Source organism: Linepithema humile, chromosome 6 (assembly GCF_040581485.1).
Source record: "Linepithema humile isolate Giens D197 chromosome 6, Lhum_UNIL_v1.0, whole genome shotgun sequence".
Lineage (NCBI taxonomy): Eukaryota > Metazoa > Arthropoda > Insecta > Hymenoptera > Formicidae > Linepithema > Linepithema humile.
Genome location: NC_090133.1, coordinates 2,866,723 through 2,880,761, shown reverse-complemented (window position 1 = coordinate 2,880,761; position 14,039 = coordinate 2,866,723). Strand labels below are relative to the sequence as shown.

Sequence of the window (14,039 nt, the reverse complement as noted above, 5' to 3'; positions counted from 1 at the left end):
GCGCGAGACATCGGCAAAAAGTTAATTCACGTTCAGCGTTTTTATCGTTACATTGAAATATCGCATTCAGAGGTTCTCAAAAAATTCTGTTGGCATATTGAAACTTATCGCACGAAGGGAACAGACCGCCAGTGACGAAGTTTAATTTTATACCGTTTCCTTGTTTTGCTTCCATTTGTCAAAGTGCCGCGCGAATAGAGAAACGACGCGCGGCGATAATAGCGCATTGAAAACGTTTCGACGTCAAATTACATGTGCGAAGTAATATATTGCGAAATCCTAATTGGCCCGCACACGCAACGCGCGCTCAAAATGCATCCTGTCGGCGAGTTATCATCGATACGAAACATCGATCAGGCATTTCCCTCCCTCCCATTGGAGATTATTATGTCCCCTCGTCGTGTCTTCTCAGAAATGGATACATCGGCGTAGGAAGGTCGATATATATTGTGTATGTATATATATAACGGGTGTGGTACCTTACACGGCAGACCGACAATCTCGCGCCATTACGATCGTATAATGATCGTTATCCGAGAGCACAAAGGGTCCAACAGTGGTGCTCAGCTAGAACCAGCGTTTATCGTCCGATCTGCGGCTTCATGCCGGCTGTTTGCATGCGGCGATCACACTTCGCCGCAATTATGATCGAGAGATAGCTGATCAGGGCCGCATTTACGCGTTGTCGCGCGGCAGGCGCGTTTAAGCCCTCCGTAAGAATTGTAATTTACGTAATCGTCCGCTTGGATCAGTGATCCATTTTCTTATTGGACGCGTTGTTAAGTTTTTAATTAGGATAATTATTGATACGATTTAAATGTTGCGCAGCGACAGCTGAGATCGCGATGGGCACGAATAATCGTCCGGTTTCCGGCAGTGACGTCTCTTTTGTCGAGTCGAGAATGCGTCGACGCGTAAACAAGAGAGCGGCGATCGGCGAATCGATAGACGGTTTCGATTTTTCCGGAAATATTCTCGGCGAATCCCGACGCTTCGTAGAAGCGGCCCTGTGAAAGCGAACGAGCTTTCTCACCGCGGATCCACGATCTACGGGGTGTAAGGTACGAAAGATCACCCAGTTGATCAGCGAAACCCGGCTACATGCTCCGTGTGTAATTTATATTTAAATAAGTTCAGGATTGAAACCGCAAGGTAAATACGAGTTTCGTCGAGCCGCACATGCACGCGCTGCTTTCCTCGCGATCTCGATAGTATTGCGGTGGCCGGACGATGCATGGGTAATCGATCATCAACGAGATCGATGGTATCAGCCCCGGAATGATACTTGGCTCAACAATCTTTTTATCGACACGTGACATTTCATGTGTTTTACAGAGAAATTCTGAAGGCACTAGAAATATTAGATGATTGATTGCGGAAAGGCACGCGACGATTGTTTGAACGGCGCGCGACGCCGCTTATTTATTTAACTTTGGCGAATCCCGGATCTCGGCGAACGGCGCGCGCGAGACCGAGATCGTTCGTATAACGAAAAACGAACGGCGGAAACAATATAAAACAATAAAGGGGTTCTTACCATAACGGCGCGGTCGGCGCAGCGCGATATTGTATCCGGAACTGCTTGCAGTTCCACGATGCGAGGGTTGCCTTGGCGCGGCGAGCCAAGGCGGCGGGAAGGGCGCACACGGGTCAGTTGTCTAATATATGTGATAATAACTTCGAGACGGGGAATCGAAGGCGGCGGTGTGCGAATCTCAGATCTGCATATATGGATTGCTCCGCTCCCCTTTCCCTCTTCCTTTTCCCATTCCCGCGCCGTGCTCCTCGCCGCGTGTAGGCTGGTATACGGTCGTGAATTTCGGGATTGAAATTTGAAATATGGAAATAACAGAAAACGACTTGGACCGGCCACTTAACTACGGACGTTTTAGAGGTGGGATCCGTGGAAAGTCGTTTCTGAGGCTTCTCTCACGCGTTCAAATCGCGTTTCCACCTCCCTTTTTTTTTTAAAGCGAATGGAAAAGTTGCGCGGCGAGCGGAATCGCGTGGACTTTGCCGGCGCCGCAAGTGTCTTGTGTTTGACGAGCCATTTGTCGATCTCTCCGCGGCGTCGGGAAGAACAATATTGCCCGGCGTTGTAATATTTGAACGGTAAACACTTTGGCGGTGGCCATATTTTTTACTAATTTTTGTTATAATACATTTTTCTTCCGCAAGCACTCGTCGCAATTATTATTACTGACATGCGAGATCAAAAGAATGCAAAATCGGAATATCGCGGCCGATCCGCGATGGTGTGGGAGAAGCGTGTGTAAAAACAACCACAGCGAGATCGATGCCGCGCGGGAATCGGCACGCGTTCCACGCGCGTAACAACGAAATATGAAACCGACACAAACGGTCGTCACTGCCTGAAATCGAGACTTCCCTGATTCCGCCGAATTCCGACGTACTCGATAATGACCGACCTCTTTGTGCTAGAAACTCGCGTTAGAAATTCAGTCCTTTGTACGACGCGACAGAACGCGGGAGTAAAATGGTAGAAAAATTAAAAAATAACTTTATTGTATTCTACGTTGAGACCAAGCACGCGTTCGATTTTGATCAATTTTACATTTTTGTTAGAGCGTTTGTGAAATTTCAATAGTTATAAAATAATCCGATATATCTAGAAATAACAGTTGGATTTCGGATAATTGCCGTTGTGAGAGTGAATAAAGGCTCCTTCGAAACAGCCTTGTTTTCTTAGGTCATCATAGCCTGGCATTTTTGCCTTCCTCCTTTCAGATTATATGCAACTTCCTGGAGACGGTTGAAAGAAAAAACCAGGCCGATAGCCAGGGGTACTCCCGTTACGGCAAACAAGGTCTTTGTTTCGAGAATACAAAGTCGGAATCATAACACGGAACATTAAGCGGGCACGAAGCATAACAGGAAACGTCGTAGCGTTCCGTCACGCATTCTAAGTGTATAATATGACGTAACGTAACATATGTTTTACATTGAACTTTTTAACTATTGCTTTTTAATTATACGTAATACAATTCGTCGTTAATCGTGATAATAAAACTGGAGTTGTAAAATCTTGAAGATGTTCAAAATTGCACTTTTTAAAAATCCAAATTGTGGTTGAAAGTCTCAATACATTTAGAATACATTTAAGAATCTAGAAACCTGAACCTCAATATATTTGTTGAGTGTCCATTCCAATACGCATCCTTGAATCGAATAATGAGATTATATACCGCGCATCAAATAATATTTCATTTTTCTGACTCGTTCAATTATGATTGTAGCCGAAAGAATTGCGCAGTTCGACCGATCAATCAGCCGGAGTTTTAAAACCACGCGATTCCATTTACGATCTAAGAATCATCGAGAAGATATAACGACCGTTTTCACGCACCTTCCGAGTCTGCAAAATAGAGTGGGAGGGAGGAGGAGAAAGAGAGAGAGAGCGCGAGGGAGATCGAGAGAGAAACGAGCTGGCGGCCGGTGCAGTAGAATTATTAATTAAGCACACTAATTAAGCGCGTTCATCGTGCTCGCCCGCGGGGTCAGCCAGTGCGCGCATTGTGAAGGGAGCACGCGATTACAAACGCGTTCGTTAATAAATTACCTTTATGCTAGAAACGCTGCCTTCCCCTCCCCTATTCTTTTCCTCTCTATGCTTTCGTTCAGCTATTAAAAGTCGTTGTTCGTAGCCGTTTATTACAGTAAAAGGCCCGACCGTGTGGTCGCAAACGTATCTTAACTACCGTCGATTATATCTTCTCGATTTCTAGAAGAATTAAAAAAAAAAAAAAAAAAAAAAAAAAACAGAAGGAGGAAGAAGCGCGCGTTATTCGTTTCGACGTTTTCCCGCGTAACCATCTTGTCAGCTGCTTTGCCTCGCCATATTTCATTGTTGTGAAATCCATCCACGTGACACCGTTTGATACGAAATCAATGAGCGAAAATATTCTCAGGAAATCAGCGTGCATTCGAGAAACATTTTGCGCGCGGTGGAAAACGCGAGAGAGTAGACAGGCGTCCGGTCTGCGGCTGTTCAATTCTTACAAATGCGGCCGTAACGGTATCGCTAAGTAGCCGATTGGCAAGCGTGTAGGTCGAAGAGATGCGTCTTTAATGATCATCGAAACTTCCTGGTTCGCGGGACTCTCACGCGCTTTTCCTCCCGTCCTCCGTCGCGCCGCCCGGTGCCATAAGTCGCTTAACGAGGGAGTCGGCGGCGACAGAACGAGGAAGGGGGCCAGGAGAGTACGACATTATTAACAGTTTCTCGTTATTTATTCCTCGTTAATCCCATGCATTTATTACGCTGCCGTACTGTGCTTTCTCCGCGAGTATTCGACCTTCCCCCTCCGCTTCTTCTGTACACAGCTGGGAAGTGGGCGACTTAATGAATCGATTCGTTAACCCTGATAACGACTTTGTCACCGATTTTGCGTGAGAAGCAATCAAATATTTCTCAGTTAATCCAGTAATATAAGATTAGTTTGAAAATTTAGAAAAAATATCATTTCTCTCTCTCTTTTTTTTTTTTTAATTGAATATACATTATATTTCTCTCCATTGTTAGGTCGAGCAATTGCTCGTATTATTTTTAATTATTCGCTGAACGTTATAAAAGATATAAATATATTGATTAATTAAGCGTGCACAATTTCGCAATAACTGGAAAGATTTTTTTATTAAGAAGCGAACGTTTAGCTCAAAGCAGGACTCGAAGAAGCGCTTCGAGTATGCTTAAAGACGGCGTCGAGTGCGACTGAGCGGATGTTCCTGTTCCTTCCAGCGAGGATCATAGGGATTCAGGGCTTATTTCTTTTTGGACATCGGCCTGACATAATCTCAGGATTAAGATTCTCGTAGGTGTGGAAGATTAAATTACAGGCGAGCCAGTGCAAGACGGCGGGGCGATGCGCGCTTGAGCGCGGAGAAGAAAGGCGACAAGATATCGTCCGAGAAAGGACCGAGGGTTTTTGCCGCCTCTTGTTCGCTAGATAAACGTCTCATTGGCCTCAAGGAGTATTTAGGATTATACTTTGCCGCGCGATTATAGCGTCGATTCGAAACCATGCTGATGAAATATCGAGCGCGTCTTTTCGAAATTTTTATTCAAACGTGTCTCTACATATTTGAATTAATTTCATGGAAAATTTATTTGTCGAAAGTAAATCTTGCGTATCTCGTAAACAAAAAATACAATTTACCGTGCACTTTTTATTTAATTAATTTGCACATGATATTAAAAACGAACGGAGGCTCTATGGTTAGAGCTGGCTCTATGGCTAGAGAGAGAGAGAGAGGGAAAGAGTGTAAAAGCTTTCGGATATTAAATCACACAAAAAGAGAAAGATCGATCCGTGAAATCTTATCGAAATTAACATTTCGTCTAATTTTTGCGCCGTAGAGAATTCACGTTTAAATAGTAAGCTCGCCAGAAAAGATTGTGGGCACTTTGCACTTGAGAAACAGGGTTGTTGGGTCTTGGCAGCCGGGGGAGGGGGAAGGGGCACCTGTCCACGCGTAGAATCCCGCGCGCGCGCAGCCACGCCGCATAAAGAAGTTCATTATCGCGACGTTTAATTATGTATTTATTTTTAGAGTCCTTTGTCGAGCCGGAGTCCTTTACCGGGAAAAGAGTTACGCCGATTCTCGGTAACCCTTCCCATCGTCGTCCATTGCTAGCTGACTGCTAATGAATTTTCACCTTTTTTCGCCTTATTTGCTCATTAGTGCTTTACCCTCGCCTCGTCCGCTTCCTCTCCGCCGCCCGCCTAACGGCGACCATCCTCTCTCGTCCTCCCCCCTCCGTCCACTCCTCTTCCCCCCCCCACGGCACCCTTAATCCCGACGCGACGGCCGTTCCTTCGCCCATATGGGCTTCGGTGCGTTTAGCATGCCCGTCGCGCGAGTAAAAAGGATTCGATAATTTAGTTATGAATACGTCTAATACGAAGCTCGTCCGTGTTCGACGTTGCGGTCTTTCCGCCGCAGAGTGTCGCGCATAATGGATTAAAGAAAAAGAAGGTGTACAAATATCGCTCTTATTCCTTTATTTATCGGATTGCGGATAGAAAGTTATTCGCCTAATTATTCGACGATTGATTGCTCGATTGAGTTCTCGACCGATCGTGTTGTCGGCCGACCAAATCCACTCTAATTTAGACATTTGCGAGCGGCGGCGGCGGCGGCGGCGGCGGCGGCGGCAGCGGCGGTATAGCTATATTTGTTATATTTTCACTCGCGAATCATTATTACGCGGCACCGCATGCGTACGAGGGGGGATTACGCTTCAATCCGGTGCGCTATAAATTGGGCGGTATTGCCGCTCCGGTATTGACGCTTATACACGTACATACGTGTATCTACAGCCACACGTTTGCAAACTCGTCTTTGGGGATCATTTTACTCCCGTTCCATTAATCTTCGGTATCTACAAGGGCACGCGAGGTCCTGTCGCGTCCCCCGCTCGAATCCCCGAGGAACGATCGGTTAAAAATCGCCTCCGCATCGATAGATCTTTGCACCTGAAACGCGGAGGAGCCGCGTACAACCGACTACAACCGTCGGCAAAACTTTTCCGCGTCTGCTTCCGAGCATGTTGGAAAAAGGGTTGCGGTGACCGCGCAAGGAGAGCAAAAGGTGCCTCCGGAGGGCAAATGACGGGAAAAAAAGGACGCGCGGAGGAAGAGATCTGGGAGAATCGTACGTCGAAAACGGCAGAACGAGACTCGTGGAATCGCAGCAAAAGAAATATCGTCGGTCAACGGAGATAATCCGTATCCTGGCAGTAACGACGGTGGGATGGACGATGGGCGAAGGGAAAGGGGCGGAGGGGGAGGGGAAGCGGGAGCGGGAGAAAGAAAGGAAGAACGGAAGGGAGGAACTACCCTTAGCTGGTTTCCCTCAGGAGGTTTTATAATGGCGTCCAGTTATTACCGCAGAACCCACGGACACGACGCGAATCTCCGACAAGGGACGAAGTCCCGATTTAACAAGTACTCGAATATACTCGGCACGAGAGTACACGGACAGCGAGCCGAGGCGAATCCCGTGGAAAGGACGCGAGACATCCGACGGTACGAATCGCTGATAAGGATCGTCGTTGCTCCGATAACGATCGCGCAGAGACACGGACACATTAACCGTGCTCCGCTATTTTCGACGATAAAGATACGTGGACACTCAATAATGCGAGCGTGAGTAATGACCGTAATTAATATTAGGCAAAGCATGTAATTTACCATCGTTGCGAAGATTTATCGTCAGCAAGCAGCTGCGCGAGCGACGTCGCGTTTAGTTAGCGTCGCAATGCGTTCGCAAATTATTTAGCTATTTCAATTTCAGGAAATTCGCCCTTTTCGACCAGCCCGGCGTCCTTTCTCAAATCTCCGTCGTTTAATCATTAAATTGACGCGATCGAAATAGTTTCGGCAAAAATAATTTCTTCCCGTTGATTAATGTCTTGCAATTAAAAACAAATGCGAATATACAAATAATTATTTATGTAAAAATATACGAATATGCTTGAAATTCCTGATTTTCGCCATTGCGGAAATAATCATATGCAAACGGAGCTTTCTTCGTTCGATTTATCGAACAGTTTTGATGCGTCGGATAATTAAATGTTGAAAATCGACCGGACGTGGTGACGGATGATATCGACGCGAAATCGAGCACAATGCACGATAAAGGGTAGTTCATTTGCGCGTCGCGTTTATAACCATATAATATAAAAAGCTCTCAATTAAAAAGTCGACTCCCCATTCGAATAACTGCACCGGACGCAATGCGTCGGCGCTTTTTTTCTGATTCTTGCGTTTCATTAAAATCACGATGTAATTGGTAATACGATAGTATGTTTTTTCGTTAACACCGCTGCCATTATGATTATGGTTAAAGGGTTCTATGTAGATTCCGACAGCTATGCTACCAGTTTCAAAAATCGGATATGAGTTCGGAAAAAGAAGTGATAATAATCGAGGATAATAATTTTTCGAACAATTGAATAAAATGTATTTTCCTTTTTTCTCTCTCTTTTTTTTTTTTTTGCAAAAATCTAGATTATTGTATCATAACGAATTATAGCGTATCATAACGAATTATTTTTACAATCTAAAAACGCACGATATTTCTCACAGTTTTAATCCGCGTTCGCATTTAATTGTATACATTTGCGGATAGCGGTTTTTTTTACTGCGCGGCGGTAACATCTAAAAGTAGAATGTTATTTCTATCGGTCAATAATTTCGGATTCACCTACGTAACGAAAGCGAACGAGACAAGGAGGAGCCGGCTTCCGTATTCGCTCGTGCCAAAATTCGTGCATGTTGGCTAATCTCGGCCTGAGAACTAGAGAAGACCCACGGGCAACGCTATACTTCTCCCTGATATACGAGATGTCAATTTAATAGCATCCACAATGTATGCCTTCCTTTAGCGCGAGGTCGCTGCATTAGACTTTTCACAGATGACGCACGGCGTGTAAAAGAGCAAATGCGTTCGTTTGATTTCCGTGAGAGTTTAAAATTTGAAGAGCGCAATCATTTAATAATCTCGAGTCTATAAATAATATCACATTCATCTTGCGAATGTGTCTGAATTAAATGGCTACACTTGCACATGTCGCACGGCTGTCCCGTGCACACATGTACGAACACGTGGTGCGTCTTGCGACGTAGGTGCCTTCTTTTGATCTCTTTTTAGCCGCCGAGTGGAATCGAGACCTCGACTTTAACCAGGCCGCGGCGGGGCAGAGCGGGGTTGCGCTTTGCATGTGTTTTGACTAATTAACATACGTGAAAATCTCCTTAATTGGGTGATTAAACGTCCGTGGAGAGACTGTAATGGAGAGCAGGCCTTCCGCGCCTGGCCGCGTCTTTTATTTTCGATTCTTACAGCGCTCTTTTATTTCTGCCCGTCGTATTCGCGAGAGGTCGACGTTACCGTCGACTCCGCTCACGTCTAGTCTAGCTTGATGTACAGCCTAGTCTAATCTGGTCTCGCTTAGCCTAATTTTAAGCGATGCGGTTTAAGTTAGCTTAGTGTAGTCTTGTGTTTAGTCTCCTTTATCTCGAAATAATTCATTCAGGTTTAACTCGGTTTCAACAGCTGGCTCGAAATGATCGAAAGGATTGTGTTTTTCAAAATTAAATTTCATATTTAAATGTCTCGATCGGAAGCGCCGCTGCGCCGTGGCATAAGCGAGGTCGCAAAAAGGAAGAATCCTTCGCCAACTTCGCGATGTTAGGAATCGGCGAGCAAACCATGCGCCATCCGATGGGCAACGTTTATCGCATTAGAACGGCCTCTTCAGAATATTACGTTGTTCTCGGGCAATTTTTTGCTCTCCCGTGGGATATCGCGGACCAGTCTGTTCGCTAACGAAGGAAAATCGAAGAAGAGGCGGCCGGGAGGAAGAAGCGGAGGGCAGCTATCTATTCAATTATCACCTCGGAACGGCCGCATACGTATGAACAGGTAATCCCATTTCACGACTTCCGGCCATTCTCGAGGCTTTGAGCGACGTGTCCTGTGACGTCACGTGCGCGCTATCGTCGACTTCACGGATGCACGCCTCGGCTTTACTGCCTCATCGCCCTCTTACTTGCCGTCTTCTTCAGCTTTGAATTATGTAAGAAATTTGACACGAGATGCGCGATAAAAAAATGTGAAGATTATATCGACTCGGCTAAACAAGAGTAAGATCGAGGCTGTTAGCGGCATCGGAGCAGGCTGAACTATTACGGCGAACTTGAATTATTTTAGATCGAGGCTGTATCTTAAAGGTGGTTTGAAGCTGAAGTATATCGAATTAACATTTGCATTTTTCTCAAATAAATAATCTCCTTCGGAATTCATTGCTCGTCAATCTGTAAACGGCTGTATAAGATTATTACTCGGTATACGTGATCGCGATAAAGTTTCTTTCGGGTGTAAGCGATGTACAAGTCCGTGCTACTGGCAATTTACTATCTTCTGGTAATTAACCGCTTCCTTAAGCCGAGTCGTATCTCCCCTTATCTATTTCAGCGTATCTGCCCTGTACACACGCACACATACGTACCGCGTACATTCTAAACAAAGAGCCATTTTCCCACATGGAATACCGTGAAATTCTACAATTGCGTGTGCGTGCATGGGTGGCGCGCGAGCGATCAGAATCTCTGCAGCTATTTAAGGCAGAGGTGGGCAACCCTTTGAGGGTCGAATCTAATGAAGAATAATTTTTAAACGCGCACTCTCCTCTGTGCGCCAACTCGTTAGCGTTTAAAAAAAATAAAGCACTGTAAATCATTCAGCTATGCTTCTCAAAATAATCACAGTTTTTTATGTGTCGGTACTCACTTCAAGGATATTAAAAAACCTTTCTTCGCGAAACCGTTTTTCGAACAACCGAGTAATTAAGCTTTTGTGCCGTTTCCTAGCGCGTTCTTTTGTTCCTCAAAAGGAAACCCAGTATCTTTAACGGTTTTCCGGAAAAATTAGGAAGACGCACGAAGAGAACTGCTCAGGTGAAATTACAATTTATTTTGTCTGCTTGCAAAATTTACGAGTACGAGAACAAAAGCGTTAAAATAGTGTGAGTCGACGTAAGATTTAAATTGCAAATTCTTGACGATGCGAAAGATTATTGTGAACCGTGATAAAGTAGCGCAATCCAGCTTTGATTGTTCACGCCTGAAGACTAGATAGAGCGCCGCACACACATTGTCATACAAATATTGTGCGAAAACAATTTGCAAATTTCGAGTGCGAATAGCTGGACCTCGGATACAATTGACCGACGATGTCTATATTGTCGAGTTTATTTAGTTTCAAGTGTCATATCGTCTAATGAAGATGCCGTTGGAATTTGCGAACGTTGTTGTATTTTATTTTCTATTCTCGAGAGAAAGCAAAAACATATCGCTTATTTGCTTATCGACGGACAATCGCTTGCGACAGTTTGACGAACGCACACGTATATATATTTGAAGAAAAAAAATCATTTCACACAAAAACCTGTTTGTCGAGAATAACCGTTGACGATGTTTGTGAACTTATACGAAGCTCGACCAACACGGCGTTTAGCCGGGCATACGATAAAGACTGTGATGGTTAGGTTGGGCTAGGTTCCATTGCGTGCGTATCGGCACACATATACGTCTACACGGGAGATTACATAGAATGTCTTAAAGTAGGATGAGGAAGGATATCGAGAAAGGGAAAGAGAGAAAGAGAGGGAGCGAAGAAGGGGGCGGAAGGGTGGCTTAGTACAATTTCTTCGAATCAAGCGAAAGCCAATTACAAGTTTAATTCAGAACTTTGCACGGGCGATAATTAGCCGGTAAATTAAATTTACTTTCGTTTCAAAACAATCGCGCAAGTTTGCCGTCCTGCGCGCCGCGGCGCGCTGCGCCACGACGAAACGTCGTCCTCATCGTCGTCGCGTGCGCGCGCGCGGGAACAATCGACAATTGTACAAAATTAATTATGCGGAACAATGACGTCGTGATGTCTGATGTTCTTCATCGATGCGGTTTTGCATTAGCATGAAAGAAAAGTCCATCAACGCGGTTACCTGTGGCGCGTAATAGATTGAAATAGAAGCAAGTTCACTTTTGATTCCTTCTGATATTATTCGCATATATTACGATGATTGAGAATGATTACGTTCTCTTTGAGATTTTCATATTTTTTAACTGTCTTCTTTCCTCGGTGCGATAAAGATCATTATGGATTATTATGAGAGGATTTAATTGCACCCCATGTTATTACACCGGAGACCTGCATGTAAAAGCGTCTTTACGTTTCTGAGAATTGATCAATACTCACATGATTAATTTCTGTCGAGAATATATCTGCGTGCTCTAGTAATTACTGTTACAGATACAAATACCTAACCGTCTGCACATTATACGAAGCAACCCTATATATATATATGCATACTATGGCGTGGGAATGCACCGTGATTTCTTCACTGAATAATTCAACCCTCCCAGCGGGAAAATATTAATCTACGAATTTCAAAATCGCAAAGTCTTTTTCGATTGTAATACATCTTGTCACGCTCGTTTCTTCCCTCAAAACGTGGAGGATGAAAAATGTATTAATCTTGAAACGTCGTTTGCATGATAATCGATCATTATCGGATTTCGAATAAATTATTAGGACCTTGAATAAGTTCTCGCTGTTTTTTTTGTTAAAAAAAAACATTAATTTAAAATATAAGGCTTACAATAACTTTACTCAAAGTATTGTCCATCATTAGAGACCACTTTCTCCCATCTTTCTGGCAGTAATTGAATCCCCCGTCGAAAAAACGATTCATCTTTTGACGCAATCCATGAATCGACCCATTTTTCGGTTTCTTCGAAAGAATGGAAGCGCTGCTCGCTCAAACCATGCGCCATCGACCGAAACAAGTGGTAATCCGAGGGGGCTATGTCCGGTGAATACGGCGGGTGAGGTAGAACTTCCCATTGAAGCGTTTCCAGGTAAGTTTTGACTGGTTTTGCCACATGTGGCCGAGCATTGTCATGTAACAAAATGACTTTGTCGTGTCTCTGCCCGTATAGTGGCCGCTTTTCTTTTAGAGCTCGACTCAAACGCATCATCTGAAGTCGATAGCGAGCTCCCGTGATAGTTTCATTAGGTTTCTTCGTCTTCAAACTTTGTCGGTGCTCCAGAACGTTCTTTATCTTCAAGGTCAAAGTCATTATTTTTAAAGCGCCTAAACCAGTCTCTGCATGTCGTATTCGACAGAGCATTGTCACCATATGTTTCAACAAGAATTCTGTGTGCTTCAGCTGCAGATTTCTTTTGAATAAAGCAGTGCAATAAAATTCCCCGCAAAAACACTTTATTTGGCACAAAAGTAGACATTTTCGCAATAGGTAATTAAACACGTGGTTGACACTGTGGTAAACTGTATCTACTAGAATTTGAGGTTACATATAGTACTACTTAGCTGATGCGTTTCCGTACGAAATTCCATGCACAGAGTGCCGCTACGCCATCTTTTAAGAAACAGCGAGAACTTATTCAAGGACCTAATAATATTGCATGAATGGCAATAATTCACTCACCCAAGTTTGGCGAAGGAATCTCCACGTATGCTCGGCGACCTGTAATCAATTATTACTCGCATAAATTTTCATCGAGAATATTCTGGTAGAGATATTATTAATTACCAATAATATTTTTTTCTAAACAGCGCGCAGCTAATAGCGTTAGCGATGATGTTTTTATATCGAGCGACGTTATACTTCCATATCATCCTCGTGTTAACTTCTAAGCCATTTCGAAAGAAAATACTCATGTCATCCCTCGCTGCATATCATTTACATATCGTTCCGTTGTATTTCTAAGTTATTACCGTGTCACTTCCGTGCTATTTCCGAATGATTTCCGTATCATTGTTATGCTCGTGTTATACATATTTTTAAATGTATTTTTATAAAATATTCACGCATCGTTACTTCCCTCCGCGCGCATTATTCCAAATATATACGCGATTTTTATTTTAGAATTTGTAAACTCGAGGCCGAAACGTCATTTCTACGTACAAACGGGGCACGTTCGGCTCTCGAATAATTTTTTTAGATTCATGCATTCTGCGTGACGTACTGCAGTCAGTCTTGGGACGCCATAATCGCGGGTGACACGAGCGATCAGCCCTCGCGTTATACCCAGGGGCATCGTTCCACGAGCTATGTTTCTTTAAACAAGCCGCTCTTTCGAGTAATGGTCTGCTGGGCTCGGTACTTTACCGTCTTCTGCTTTGCATGTTTCAAGCCTACTAAAACTCTCAATAATCCGATCGAGAACTCAATTCCGTGCGACAAACGTATCGCGTATTGTAGCATAGTCAAGTATATGTCGTTATAAGAAGAAAAAAAAAAAAAAAGGTCACGTCATTTACTACGTCCCGTGCCTCGAAGTTATGAATAATAACTCCAGATCTTTCTTTCGATCTGCGTTAATTTACTCGTGAAAATATTACGAAGCGACGTGTGCAAATTGATGCAAATGTATTATTCCTTAAATTTGTATCAACAAATTGGTTAAAACGTGTGCGTAAAATT

The 14,039-nt window shown here is 43.9% G+C and overlaps 2 protein-coding genes across 4 annotated transcripts in view; one reads left to right on the top strand and one right to left on the bottom strand.

Moving 5' to 3' along the window:
- The window catches only part of LOC105670610 (protein spaetzle 5-like), a 122,330-nt gene that overhangs the window by 14,667 nt on the left and 93,624 nt on the right, over positions 1–14,039 (top strand). The window lies entirely within an intron of this gene.
- Positions 1–14,039, bottom strand: part of LOC105670630 (uncharacterized) — a 178,649-nt gene that overhangs the window by 119,555 nt on the left and 45,055 nt on the right. The window contains exon 2 of the mRNA XM_067357434.1: positions 13,041–13,079. The gene's annotated coding sequence lies outside the window, so the exon portion shown is untranslated. The remainder of the gene's footprint in view (positions 1–13,040; positions 13,080–14,039) is intronic.